Source organism: Puma concolor, chromosome D3, assembly GCF_028749965.1.
Source record: "Puma concolor isolate L17-30 chromosome D3, mPumCon1.1.hap2, whole genome shotgun sequence".
In the NCBI taxonomy this organism is placed as follows: Eukaryota; Metazoa; Chordata; class Mammalia; order Carnivora; family Felidae; genus Puma; species Puma concolor.
Genome location: NC_141678.1, coordinates 62,803,013 through 62,817,401, shown reverse-complemented (window position 1 = coordinate 62,817,401; position 14,389 = coordinate 62,803,013).

Sequence of the window (14,389 nt, the reverse complement as noted above, 5' to 3'; positions counted from 1 at the left end):
TATTTGTTTTCCATAATTAAAAATAGTAATAAGAAAAGAGAAATACGTACAGACAATACAATGTGGTCAACATTGCATGGAAGAGGTGCTGTCTTAAATAGCAGCAAAGAGGAAAATGGATACATTGTAGGGTTAATTCTTTTTTTTTTTTAATATATGAAATTTATTGTCAAATTGGTTTCCATACAACACCCAGTGCTCATCCCAAAAGGTGCCCTCCTCAATACCCATCACCCACTGTCCCCTCCCTCCCACCCCCCCATCAACCCTCAGTTTGTTCTCAGTTTGAGTCTCTTATGCTTTGGCTCTCTCCCACTCTAACCTGTTTTTTTTTTTTTTTTTTCCTTCCCCTCCCCCATGGGTTTCTGTTAAGTTTCTCAGGATCCACATAAGAGTGAAAACATATGGTATCTGTCTTTCTCTGTATGGCTTATTTCACTTAGCATCACACTCTCCAGTTCCATCCATGTTGCTACAAAGGGCCATATTTCATTCTTTCTCATTGCCATGTAGTACTCCATTGTGTACATAAACCACATTTTTTTTTATCCATTCATCAGTGGATGGACATTTAGGCTCTTTCCATAATTTGGCTATTGTTGAGAGTGCTGCTATAAACATTGGGGTACAAGTGCTGTAGGGTTAATTCTTGATAGAGTAAATATTAGTTGCATTTTTGGCAACTTTCTGCTTTCTACACCCTGTCCATCTGAGCCTTTGTGCCCTTTTATTACTTTCCAAAGTTGTCTGCACCACATTGGTCCTATCCTGTGGTAAGAGCAACAGAGAGAAGACTGTGAGAAGATAGGATGGGTGGTCCTTTCAGATGAAGTTCATGCCCCTCCTTTATCTATTATAGACATGAAAAATAAACATAAAATGATAAAATATTAGAGACTTTTCATATCATGTATCCTTCTACCCTCATTTCACAGACAAGGGAATAGGCATTAAAAAAAAGGAAGTGCCTTGTTAAGTTCTCAGTGAGTTATCTGTAGGACCAGAGTTAGCTCTCGGCTTCCTGGCTCCTTCTTTATAGCCCTTTACCCTGCACCCTGGTGACTTATGAAACAGAGAGGCAGTGGCTGTGTGCATCGTCTTCTACTAGGGGAACATACTGTTCCCTCCCTCTGGAACTCCATCTCTCCAGCCTCTACCTAGCTGCCTCCTCCTCCTTTCCTGTCTAAAGTAAAATATGACTTCTTCATAGAAAGTGTTCCTTTTAGTTCCAGGCTGCCTTCCACACTCTTCAGAAGAGGGCTGGCTTTCTTGCTACATGTTATACATCGAATTACCTGTTAACTCTTCTCCCTGCCCTACTGTGAGCTGAACATGGACATAGTGCCTGACACATAGTTTATGTTCAGTGGATATTTGTTGCTTGAATGAATGAATGTGGATTGAGCCCTTAGGTAGACCTGTAGGTTTCAGACACTTTCACAGAAACACATTGTGTATAGCAGATAGGCATATGATTGTTAGTTTTTTTTTTTTTAATTTGGTTTTTCTTGTTGTTCAGACAACTCTGATTAACTGAAGCAAACATGAAATTTAATGGAAGGATACAGCTAACTCACAGAGAAGGCTGAGGACCAGGCTTGGAAGAAGACAGGAACTGAGCCAGCTCTGGAAGAGCAGAAACGGTAATGACTGAAACAGTCTCTTAGCAGGGAGAGCTGGGTCAGGGGCCGTGGCTATAATCAGTGAATTCCTGCTATTTAAAATCTCTACTGTCTCTGAGCAAGTTTCATGTGTCAGAGAAGGAGTGCACAATTAGCATAAGGTTGAGTCTGCTTTTTGGCCCGTTGGGGAAAGAGTAGATTTCTCAAAGAAGATCCTGTTAGGAAAGAGGAATGAATGCTGAGTGGCTGAGAAGGAAAAGCAAAATAAGACACATGTCCACTCCATATATACATAGATGGACTGTCTCAAGTCTTTCTGTGCTTTCACAGCCTGGGCGAGGTGTCCCCCAGCACACTGGACACCTCTCACATGGGGGTGCAATTCTGCCAAGATCTCTTCCCCATGAGTGTGTGAGCCCCTGAGGCCTGGCATATAGTTGGTATATGATAAACATGTGCTGAATGAATGAAAGGATGAATTTTAAATAGGTGAGATGGTGATCATCAGAGAGAGGTCTCAGAGAGGATGCCAGAGACAGAGATAGTAATGAAGATATAGGCAGTAATAAACATTTGACTTCAGGTGTATATTTAGTTCTTAATTATATCTCATAACAACCTTCTAAAATAGGAAGGACAGTTATATTCCTTGTGTTACTGATAAAGAAATTAGAGTAAATGAATTTACTCAGAGTCACAAAGCTAATTACTTACAAAGCTGGGATCAGAATACAGGTTGCCTGTCTCCTACCCCAATGCTTGATATAATGGGTTGAATAATTATTTTTAATGTTTTTATTCAAATGTTTGGTGATGGGTGATACATCAGATGAATATGGGGTTTTGTAATGGAACAAAAGAAGCTTGAAGACATTTGAAAATAATGAGCAGTCTTGGAAATGAAACTATTGAGAAGTACCATGTTGATGTGTGTATAGGGTATGAGAGCAGAGAGGGTATTGTTTGTGTGTGTGCAAAGTGGAAGATCTAGGGTAGAGATTATCACGGAAAAAGGACTCTGGGATAGGGAGTAAAGAAATAAGAATGTTCTGAAGTCTTTAAATTTTTTTTTTTTTCAACGTTTATTTATTTTTGGGACAGAGAGAGACAGAGCATGAACGGGGGAGGGGCAGAGAGAGAGGGAGACACAGAATCGGAAACAGGCTCCAGGCTCTGAGCCATCAGCCCAGAGCCCAATGCGGGGCTCGAACTCACGGACCGCGAGATCGTGACCTGGCTGAAGTCGGACGCTTAACCGACTGCGCCACCCAGGCACCCCAAGAAATAAGAATGTTGTGAAGTCTTTAAAAGTTCCATGTCATTGCTCCTATTCCTGAATATTTAGGTTTTTTTTATTGTTGTTGCCATTGCTGTTGAATTATTATATCATAAGGAATTATTGAAATAAATGCCTTTGGTTTTGTATTATACAATGTATACCCCAGCAACAACAGAAGATGAGAAACAATTATTAAAAAGAGAAACTTGTGTTCTTGGAGAAACAGTTTATGAAAAGAGTAGACTCATTAAACACACATTCAAGATATTTTAGATTGAGTAGTCCTGTGCTACACAATTATTGCTGTGGGATGAAAAGCCCTTTAGAGAATACTTATGAATACCCTGAATATGGACACTGGACTTTAGAAGGGGGGGCCAGGAAAGTTTCTTATATACCCGCAGCACAGTTCAGGATCCTACAACTCTCCTGGATTGGGGAAAAGTGGATCTTTGCTGTACTAGCTCATGTGGGTGGGTTACTTCACCAACTTTTGTTGTTAGATGCTGTTGTGGAGGCATAATGTTATGTAAACCCTGCCATCTCTCAGCTTTGGTAGGAGAAACAGGAAGCATTTCAGTTCAAAAGTTTATTTTCCAGTCAACTCATTCTCAACTCCTTGTTTTAGGTTACACTTGTCATCTTCAAGAATTATTTACAAATCTAGATTCTTAGGTTATCTGTGAGGATTAATCTAAGATGGAGAAGCTTTTTCTAATCTCCATTAGTGACTCCAACATGCATATCCATGTTGGTGTATTGACTTCTGTATGTGAGAGAGGAAGGGAAATTACTGGAAAGAAACAAGAACAATGACTATGGTTAGCCCTAATTCTCCAGGATCTTAGGACAATAGTATAGAGGTTTTTCAAAAAATTAAAAATACAGCTACCAAAAAAAAAAAAAAAATAGAGCTACCATTTGATCCTGCAGCTCCACTTCTGGGTATATATCCAGAGGAAATAAAGACAGTATCTTGAAGAGACATCTGCACTTCCATGTTCACTGTAACATTATTCACAATGGCCATGATATACAAACAACCTAAGTGTCTGTTGAGGGATGAATGGATAAAGAAAATGTGAAACACACACACACATACACACACACACTGAAATATTATTCAGCCTTAAAAAAAGAAGGAAATCCTGCTATTTATGAAAACATTGATAAATCTTGAGAATGTTATGCTCAGCAAACTAAGCCAGACACAGAAAGACAGTTATTGCATAGTCTCACTTATATGTAGAATCTAAAAAAGTCATACTCATAAAAACGGAGAGTAGAATGGGCTGGGATATTGGGAGAGAATAGGTCAAAGTATACAAAGGTTAAGTTATGTTAGATGAATAAGTTCTGGAGATCTAATGTACAGCGTGATGACTATAGCTACGAATTCTGCATTATATATTTGAAATTTGCTAAGACAGTTGATAGGAGATGTTCTGACCATGCACACACAAAAATCATAACTATATGAGGTGGTGGATATTTTAATTAGCTTAATTGTGACACTTCACAGTGTTTGCATTTATCAAAATGTCACATCTATGTAAGTGTATATAATTTTTATTTGTCAAGTATACCTGAATAAAGCTAGAAAGAAAAAAAAAAAGATTGGAGCAAACTAATTCTCGGTTAAATATTCCTGCAAGTGAAAAGGTCAAGGGAAAGGCAAGAAAGAAAGAAAACCAGGGGCATATGGGGACCTCAGCACGAGGTGGACATGACCTGTAGCCAGTAGCCTTGGATGGAAAAGGGGCCCCAAAGAAATCTTCTGCTAGAACAGGAAAAGAAAATGATCATACCTCAGTCTCATTGGATCCTTGAGAAACTCACCTTCCCTTTAAGGAAGGGGAGATGGGAGAAGTAGGAGGGGGAGAAGAGAAAATGTTAGAATTCATTGTTGGCAGCATTTTTGATAATGAGAAAGATGATTCTATTCAGAGGTTCAACTTCAAAAAAAAATAAAATGGTGTTCTGTCTTTTGGCAGTAGGGAAGTTTAGTAACTGGTATAAAGAAGGAAAAATCAACACCTAAACGTGATGTTTTACCTTCTCACCTCAGTTCTTTCAGACCTAGTTTTTCTGAGACAGAAGAGGAAAGTCCCATTTCCCCTAAAATTCTTGCAGACTGTAAATGTAATAGGAAAGGATTCCTGAGATGTATATTTTGCCTTTCTATAGAGAGCAAAAATTAGCATTCAGCCTCCTTGTTACAAGTCCCATTTTGATCTTTTTTTAATTGCCAGTGAAAAAGTAATGAAGAGCAATTCTAATTTAGCCACAAAAATCCTACAAATGATAAAAAAAAAAAAAAGGTTGAGCTGACAGGTGTGCTGAAAATGGTCATGTCGTTCCTCTCACTTTGAGTCTAACTGCAGCTAATAATGGTCCAGAGTCATCCTTTGAACTGCTCATGGTATCTTTCATCTGGAGAGTTCAAAGCCCTTTACAAACAATAAATAATTAGATCTCACAAAAGTCCTCAAAGTAGGAACATGGGAATTACCCTGTACCCATTTTACAGTTGAATAATGGATCACCCTAGGCCCAGAGTTGGCCATGGAACCACAGTCTTCTCTGAGTCCTCTCCCCTTGATTTCTTTCTTATGCTGGGGGCCTCTCAGCCCCCTGGGAAAAACTGCCTCCACATTCTCATCTTTACCCTGTGCCAAGCCCACTGATTTAAACACCTTTCCATTCCATCTTCCACTTCTTATTGTCCCTCTCTTTTGCTTGCTTCTTGAATAATCATTGTCTCCGTGCTTTGTGAGAATTTTTATGTCTCTGGTGTACCTTGCACTTAATGAATTAGAATAGGACTTCTACTCCTTCCTTGAAAACAGTTAATGAATAGATGTTTCCTGGTTACCTCCTATGTCTGCTTAGCGGTGGCCCAAGGACTGCAGGTGCTACAGCATAAAACACAGACCGTCCTTGTGGAAACTGCAGGCAGGTGAAGGAACAGGACTGAGACCCAGGGTACAGCAAGGAGCCAGGCCATGCATCAAAGGCTTCATCATGTGTTATCAAGTCCTAGGGATCCAGGAATTCAGAAGGAAGGGCTGGGGGTCAGATAGGCTTCTTGGAAGATCTTGGGTTTGGTGACAGTTTTGAAGACTAGGTAAGTAGATTTAGGAGAGGCTTTCCACTCCCAGGGCCAAAAGGTACCCTGAGATGCCAGGGAGATGGGTTGTTAGGAGATGATAACAGAAAAATTAAAGATTTTCTGTAGCATGCAGCCTAGGCCCCTGAGCATTTGAGCTACTCAAGAAAAGGGAGTGTTTAACTGAACATGTAGTAGTGGGTACAGAGCTCAGCACAGCCCTCTGTTCACAGTGATTGGAAACTTAATCTAGTAACCTGCAAAGAGGAGATTTGCTTCCTGTCATGCAAACTAAAGGTAACATTCTTTTAATGCAATTGTTTATTCTCATTTTGTTTTAACTTCACTCCAATGCTTGGGATCTTGAAGCTTGCTTCATGTATGTCAAAAGGGAGGGCTCTGCTATATATCAGTATCTCTAAATATAAGGCAGTCTAAGCCAGGGTTCATATATAAATGAGTATTCAAGCAAGAGAATTTTTTTTTTTTCAGGGGTCTTTGTTCAGTGCTGGCTTTAGGAGGAGATAAAATATGAGCTGAACTTGGGTTTGAATCAAAAGAGAGCAGGGCTTGGGAGGAATTCATTCCTGGGAGGAATGAAATGAGGATGTGCAATGTGGCAATAGGAGGTGATTATCTGTAGGAATATGTAGCACTTTGCGGTTTTCAGAAGCTTTTTTTTTTTTTCTATCTACGGTATTTCACTTGATCCTATGACATCTTTGGAAAGTTAGGCATGACAGGTTTTATTACCCCATTCTATAGATGAGGAACGTGAGAATGGAGAGTTTAGGTTTTCCTTAAAGATGATATAGCTGTCTAGCAGCAGTGTAGGTCTAGAATCTGACTTTTTCTCTCTTATTCTGGGGCTCTTCCTCTGCTAGTGAGCTGTGGAGCAGTGTGGGGCAGTGAAAAGTTCCTGTACCCGTCAGGTGTCAGATGATGTTTGTCTTCCTGACTCTAGGAAGAGGGAAGCAGCCTAAGAATCCAGGAGGCAAAGTTGGTCCAGGCTCTGTGGACTGGGACCTCTGCCTGAGCTGGTATTTTAACAATGTTTCCCTGTTAGACAGCAAACTTAGTGCAGGGCCACGCACACAGTAGGTGTTCCATAAACATTTGTTGATGCTGTAGACTCAGTACAACTGGCTCACAGCAGGCCCACCGTACCTAATCGCCTCAGAAAGGAGTGGGAAGAGATTGAAAATAAAAATCTCATCAATAATAGAATCTGTTGTTTTCCCTCCTCTGCCCAGGGAGACTTTGGTTCCTCAGTTGCATTTCCAGTATTTTAAGATGGGAATAATTTTCACAGTGGCAGGTTCAGCTGGTGAGATGCTGTTTTAATACGAAGGAAAATGCTAGAATAGAATTTAAGAATATTAAGAAGGGATTTGGTTTCTGACAGAAATATTAGCTGTAAAGGCCGGTATGAAGATTTTAGAGAAATTTAATTAAAATTTAATCTTCTTTCTAATTAAAGTTTCCTTTAATTAAACTTAAAATTAAATTTACTTTAATTGGAGGAATTTAAAGGGTATTACCTTTTGAGTGTCAATCATTTTGAAAGAAAAAATTTATGCTGCTTTGTCTAGTTTAAAATGAGGATTGGTGTCAGATTTCTAGAAAAGTAATAAAAATATTGTATTTAAATACAAATCAGCTCTCCTTGGTATTTGGTTCCCCATTTGCCTGGTTCAAAAACATTGTCTTGAGTTGTGGTTTTCCTTTATGTTGGACATCTCTGGAGAAGGTCAGGTTTAGACCATCAAGGGCTACAGTATGACAGTTCTACATTTATTTCTCCATTACTCAGGCTCCCAAGGGAGCTGCCTTCCCTTCTGGCTATATTGGTCTAAGACTCCCTCATGCTTTTAAAGGAGAACCTACTCAACCCATAAGTCTGGGGAAATGCTTGCCTCCTGTCTTTCTCGGGGCTCCAAGCCCCTTTCGTGCTCATTCCTTCCCCCAAACCTTTTCTGTGTGATATATTAGAATCTTTTCAAGCCCAAATGCCCTCCCTTCAAAAACTGAGGCTGAAAGTGAGTTAATTTCTTCTTCTAGGTTGGCTCCCACTTATTAATTCACCATTTACAACAGTAGCATCCTCATCATTTGATAAATCCTTCATGGTAGCCAATGCAGCCATAACTTCAGTAGGCCCTGATCTCCTTTCTAGATTGGTGAGAGCAATAGCCTCTAATGGCCCTGTTCCCCATTCTCTTCCCCATCTATCCTGCATGCTATTCCCAAATCATTGGTCTAAAAATATCTCTCTTTGTCTCCTGAAAACTCCAGACTTCTAACCCTGGCATTCAACAACTCTAACAGTTTGGCTTCAGTTTACCTCTTACACATTCATCTCCCTTGACTTTGTACTTAGTCTTCTCCCACCATGCTAGTTACTCATCTAAACATACCTCAAGCTTTTTTCCATACTGTTGTTCCGGCCTAAGATGTTTCCTGTTTCTTTAAGATCCTGATGAAATTTTAAATCATTCACAAAGCAACCCCTTATCAATCTGGCCTGGCATGATGACTCATTGTTCTGTACCCTTGTGATGTATATTGTGCATACTAATGTTTGTATCCTTTATTCATATGTATTCTATGTTTGACAATTTCTGAAGCTTGAAATATGTTATCTTCCCATTTGATCACTTGAGCCATATGTGCAGTGTGTCACAGAAATACTAGTATTCATATTTCATATCTGACCAATATGAAGCTCCAAAAGGTTTTGGCTTCCTTAGGATCTTACAGCCTATGAGTAACAGAGTGAAGATTAGAACTCAGGTTCTCTCTATCCATACAGTTTCCAGCAAAACTCTGGATTTTGGCTTCAAATCTTCAAATAGTTTAAATACTTAAGAAGAGAGGACAAAAAGGCTTTTAAGGATTCAGATTTGAGAGCTGTTGGGACTTGCTGAGCTAGTTATATAGATAATCTTTTGCTATTATATTCAAAGTAAGTACGACACAAATAAAGATCTTCAAAGGAGAATAAATGACTGACTTGCAATCACTAATGGAGAGATATACTCTCAAGAGCATTTCTGTTTCCTTCCTTCCTTCCTTCCTTCCTTCCTTCCTTCCTTCCTTCCTTCCTTCCTTCCTCCCTTCCTCCCGCCCTCCCTCTGTCCCCTTTCCTCCCTCTGTCCCCTTTCTTCCCTCTGTCCTCTTTCCTCCCTCCTCCCTTTCTTCCTTCTTTTGGAAAAGAACAAAAGTAACTGCAGTAAAAGACAGAATGCTGCAGGAAAGATAAGTGATTAAAGTGGTAGATAAAATGGACCAGGCTTTAAGGACAGTTCTTGTGTAGTTGCTGGGCACCTCAGAAACTACTCACTTGCTTTTGTCTGGAACAAGGAATGGTCTCCGTCAAGGGCAGCCATGGACAGGCTGGATAAACAGGAGGCTAACCACTGTACTTCATGGAATAAGGCACTAATCCAACCAAATAGTTTCTCTTAGAGGAATGAATGCTATAAGCACACGGGGCTGGTGGCTTGCCTGAGGTCATGGTGAGGCCTGGGGTAGATGAACTGCTTTCCTTGGAAGTTGGAAGCCCCAGGACTCAGAATGGCTTTACTGCTCCTGAGGCAGTTGCCTTGCTGTCCTGCTTCCCTTTTTGACCTTACAAAAATGATCATTACAGAAGACATCTGAATATGTCTTATATCTTAAAAACTCAGGATCCTGATTATTTCACTTTGTGTCTCAAAATCTTTAAGAATTTTGGATCCAGTACCTTTCAAATGTGATTGATCAGACTGTTTTTAAGACTGCCTGTCATATACATACTCTTCTAAACATTCCTCTATTACTTCTGTAAATGAGGAGCCAGTAAGTTTTTTTCTGTAAAAGGCAAGTTAGTAAATAATTTGGGCTTTTTAGGCCCCATAGTCTATACTGTAACCATTCAATTCTGTAAGTGGCTACTTACAGATAACTTTGCACAATAGAGACAGTACAAAATGAATAAGTATGACTGTGTTCCACTAAAACTTTATTAATGGACACTGAAATTTTATTCAAAGTTTATATATTTCATGTCATTTTCACTTATTCTGAAATGTTATTTGAAAAATTTTTTTTTTTCATCCACTTACAAATGTAAAAACCATTCTTCAGCCACTGGCTGTACAAAAACATGTGGTAGATCAGATTTGGCCTCCAGGGCCTAACTTTACGGGCCCCACTGTCTCCATAGATATTGTGCTCTTTTCTCACTGGGTCATTTTTATCCCTGGGGATACCTCCTGTTTTCTCACTTCCACATCTTAGTTGATGTTGGTTTCTCAAACTGAAAAATCTTATCCTCAGCCTGGGTTTGTTGAAATTCTGCCTGTGTTCAAAATCTAGCTCAAATATAGAATTCAGATTATATTCCAGATTTCCTATTCTTGAGGCATACTAGGAATAGGAAGTGGTTAAGACTTTGAAATCACACTACCTGGATCTGAATCCTGGTCTCACTGCTTACTAACTCCATCATCTTGGGCAGCCTAATATTATTAAACCTCATCTGAAAAATGGAGATAATAACAGTACTCAATTCACAGTTCAGAGGGCTATTGTAAGGATAAAATATTATAAGCAAGTAAAGAGCTTAGCACAGTACCTGACCAGGATGAAGTAATTTGTTCATGTTAGCAGTTGTCAGCTCTTGTGTCCTGGGTCCTGTGCTTAATGGTATACTGCCCTTCTGCAGTTTATAGAAGAAACAGTTTTGCGGTGAGAACAAACTCAATGCAATATTCTCTGTTTTAGCAAGTGTCTTCATTCCTATGTCTAATTTCTTTCACTTGGTTTAGAAATAACTTAAAAGAACAAATGTGTTTTTCCCTCCCTTCTCTATGTTCACCTCCACAAAGGAAATGTTGTAATTTTCTCCTTTCTATGTTTCTTTTTTTTTTTAATTTTAGGTTTGTTATATGTGGTGATAGAATTAATGTAGTTTCTTCTTTTAACAAAAATTTATGCTCTCAGAGTCTTATCCGACCACCACATCTTGGTTTGGGCACTAGAACCATCAATTTATATCAACCCAGTTCCAGGAATAATGTTGGTTTATTAATTCTTTCTGTGGAGTGTAGAAGCAGGGCCAGGAAACCGCAGAAAGAATTTATTTCCTTTCACTTGCCTTTTGATAAAGTGTAAAGAACATCAGGTAATTAGGAGTAGGAGGGTAAGACTTTTTTTTTAATTTAAATTTACTTTAAACCATGTCAGATACAAGTTGGAAACCAGTTTAAACTTTTTGAATTCAAGTGTAGTTTTTCATAATCAAGGATCTTTGCTTTCTATGGTTACTTCATCTATCATTTCACTCATTCAGGGCATTTAATGAACACTTAGAGTTCACCTTAGCTAGGTTGTCTAGGGGAAAGAAGATAAATGAGGGATAGTCATAATTAACTCTAGTAGCTTCCAGGCCGTGAGAGTACAGAACCATACAAACAATGAACTATAACATCAGTCAGAGTGAAATGCCCTGGGTTGGGCACACAGCCACTGTGTGTAGGAAGGAATAGCTAATAGTGGTAGTCCAAGGGGAAAAAGCTCAAGGGAAGTTGGATGTGTCTGAAGATTCGTGAAAGGGCTCCCCCAGCTAATGGAACAGCATACTGTGAAGATGTATGGCAATTTCAGGAACAACCACAACAACAACAACGACAGTAGCTTGTTTGAAAAGAGCAAATAATCTGCAGAGGGATATGAGAGAGGAGACTGAGAAATCCACACCCACCACTGAAAAGCCTATCATATCCTTCTTGGAAGAAGGCAAGGACACCCAACTGAAGATGATAATTATCTTTTTAATTCAGAAAATTTACAGAAAACGTTATTTATAGAACCAGATATTGACATACGAACATTCCTGATTGTTCAATGGTAATCTATAGGAATTGTGATCACCAAAAGGAATTTCTAAGAATGAAGCATACACCTTTTATTAAAAATTTTTTTTTTCAACGTTTATTTATTTTTGGAACAGAGAGAGACAGAGCATGAACAGGGGAGGGGCAGAGAGAGAGAGGGAGACACAGAATCGGAAACAGGCTCCAGGCTCTGAGCCATCAGCCCAGAGCCCGACGCGGGGCTCGAACTCCCGGACCGCGAGATCGTGACCTGGCTGAAGTCGGACGCTTAACCGACTGCGCCACCCAGGCGCCCCGTTTTTGTTTTTTTTTTTTTTTTAATTTTTAAAAATTTTTTTTTTATTTTTAAATTTTTTTTTGAAGCATACACCTTTTAAAAAGCATTGTCAAGTTCTCCCTCTCTGCTTCAAGCCAAAGAATTATAGAAGCTTACAATAGTGGGTTGCCTGGCTAGTTCAAGTTGATAGCATGCAACTCTTAATTTTAGGGTCTTGAGTTCAAGCCCCATTTTGGGTGTAGAGATTAATTTTTAAAAACTTGGAATAGACTCCCTCTCTCTGTGCCCCTCCCCCGTTCATGCTCTGTCTCTCTCTGTCCCAAAAATAAATAAACGTTGAAAAAAAAGAGTTTTATAAAAAAAAAAAAATTAAAAGGGGCGCCTGGGTGGCGCAGTCGGTTAAGCGTCCGACTTCAGCCAGGTCACGATCTCGCGGTCCGTGAGTTCGAACCCCGCGTCGGGCTCTGGGCTGATGGCTCAGAGCCTGGAGCCTGTTTCCGATTCTGTGTCTCCCTCTCTCTGTGCCCCTCCCCCGTTCATGCTCTGTCTCTCTCTGTCCCAAAAATAAATAAACGTTGAAAAAAAAAGAGTTTTATATAAAAACTTGGAATAGAAAGCAACCATAAATTTCCTCTGATCCAATATATCTAGACATTTTTTTAAAAAAATTAATGTTTACTTATTTTTGAGAGAGAGAGAGAAAGTGCATGTGCAAGCGAGCAAGTGGGGGAGGGGCAGAGAGAGAGGGAGACATAGGATCCAAAGCAGGCTCCAGGCTCTGAGCTGTCAGCATAGAACCCGACGTGGGACTCGAACCCATGAACTGTAAGACCATGACCTAAGCCAAAGTCGATGCTCAACCAACTGAGCCACCTAGGCGCCCCTAAATTGTTAACAATACAAAAGGGAGTATATGTCATACAAAAGATGGTACAAAACAAGATCTGTTTAACTTCATTGTCTGATGAATTAAAATAAAGCAAAGACCCAGCAGAGACCTGTGATTATAAAATAAATGAAGACTATCATAGAAATGTATTTTTAGAAGATGGCAGCAAGCCAGATTTTACCCCTCACAAGTTTCAGAGACTCTTCATCTTGGACATTCTTTATAAGCACTATATTATTATAAGTGGAAAATGCAATGTCTTAAATAAAACTGTATTTAAAATTGGCACCAAAAAATGTACAAAAAATGAATAGCAGATTTCCCCCTGCTCAAAGTCTGAGAATGACAGATGTCCAAATGGGGAAATCTGCTATTACCACGTGCTGACCAGATTGGGCGCTGACCAAATTGAGCCCTTTGAATAGAATGTTACTTCGAGTTTATTTCCGGCACTTTGGGGGTTCATCTTCAGTGACCCTGCTGCTGCAGTTCTTACCATTTCCCACAGAAGCCATCCTGCTGTCTCATTGACTCTTGGTTAGGAGCTCTTCCCTTGCAGTAGAGCGTATATTTACCTTCCTTCAATCTCATGTCGTTGTTCTAACTAACACCCTCTTGGGTGAAATAGAACTATTTTTCACCTCTTTTGGGACTTGTGATCTTTCAATATTTGCCCACAGTTCCCTCTCCAGCATTACCACCCCATCTAGATAACTTAGCTCTAATATTAGTATAAATGTTCCCAATTTAAATGCTAAATCAGTAGGTTATTTTTAAAGACTGTGTGCTGGGATAAGTGAGGAGGGAACAAGAAAAGGCTGTCGATTTAGAGGAGTGGATTGCAAGCCTGCAGAGGTGAACGACTGTGTGTGTCTTGGTGAACTACCTGCCATGTTCCTTGGCTGGTGAAGAGGGGAGAAGTGGCAGGAGTCAACAAGAGACCAATTAAAGTCTGACCTCTTCATCGGCACGGATCCCGGCTGTGGGTGTCTGGGCCAGGGGGTGGCCTCTAACTACCTCTTAACCTATGCAACTGGTTTAGAAGCTTCTCTTCTGAGATTAGATGGAGGTGGGGGTAGAGGGGCATGCTGGAAAGACACTGTGGCTTGAGAATGGTTTTCAATAACATGGTCCCCTTTGGAAGCAGACGGTGAAGCTGAGTAAAACCTTCAGGGAGAAAAGCAAGCAGAAGGTACTAGGAGGAAGAAGTGCAAGGGAGCAAAGTAGGCATTGCCAATTTGTTTTAGAGAACACGAGGGAAGAATTTTCAAGGACAAAGAGTGAGAAGCAAAAGGGGAAAGAAATACACACCCTGAAAACACACCACACCACAC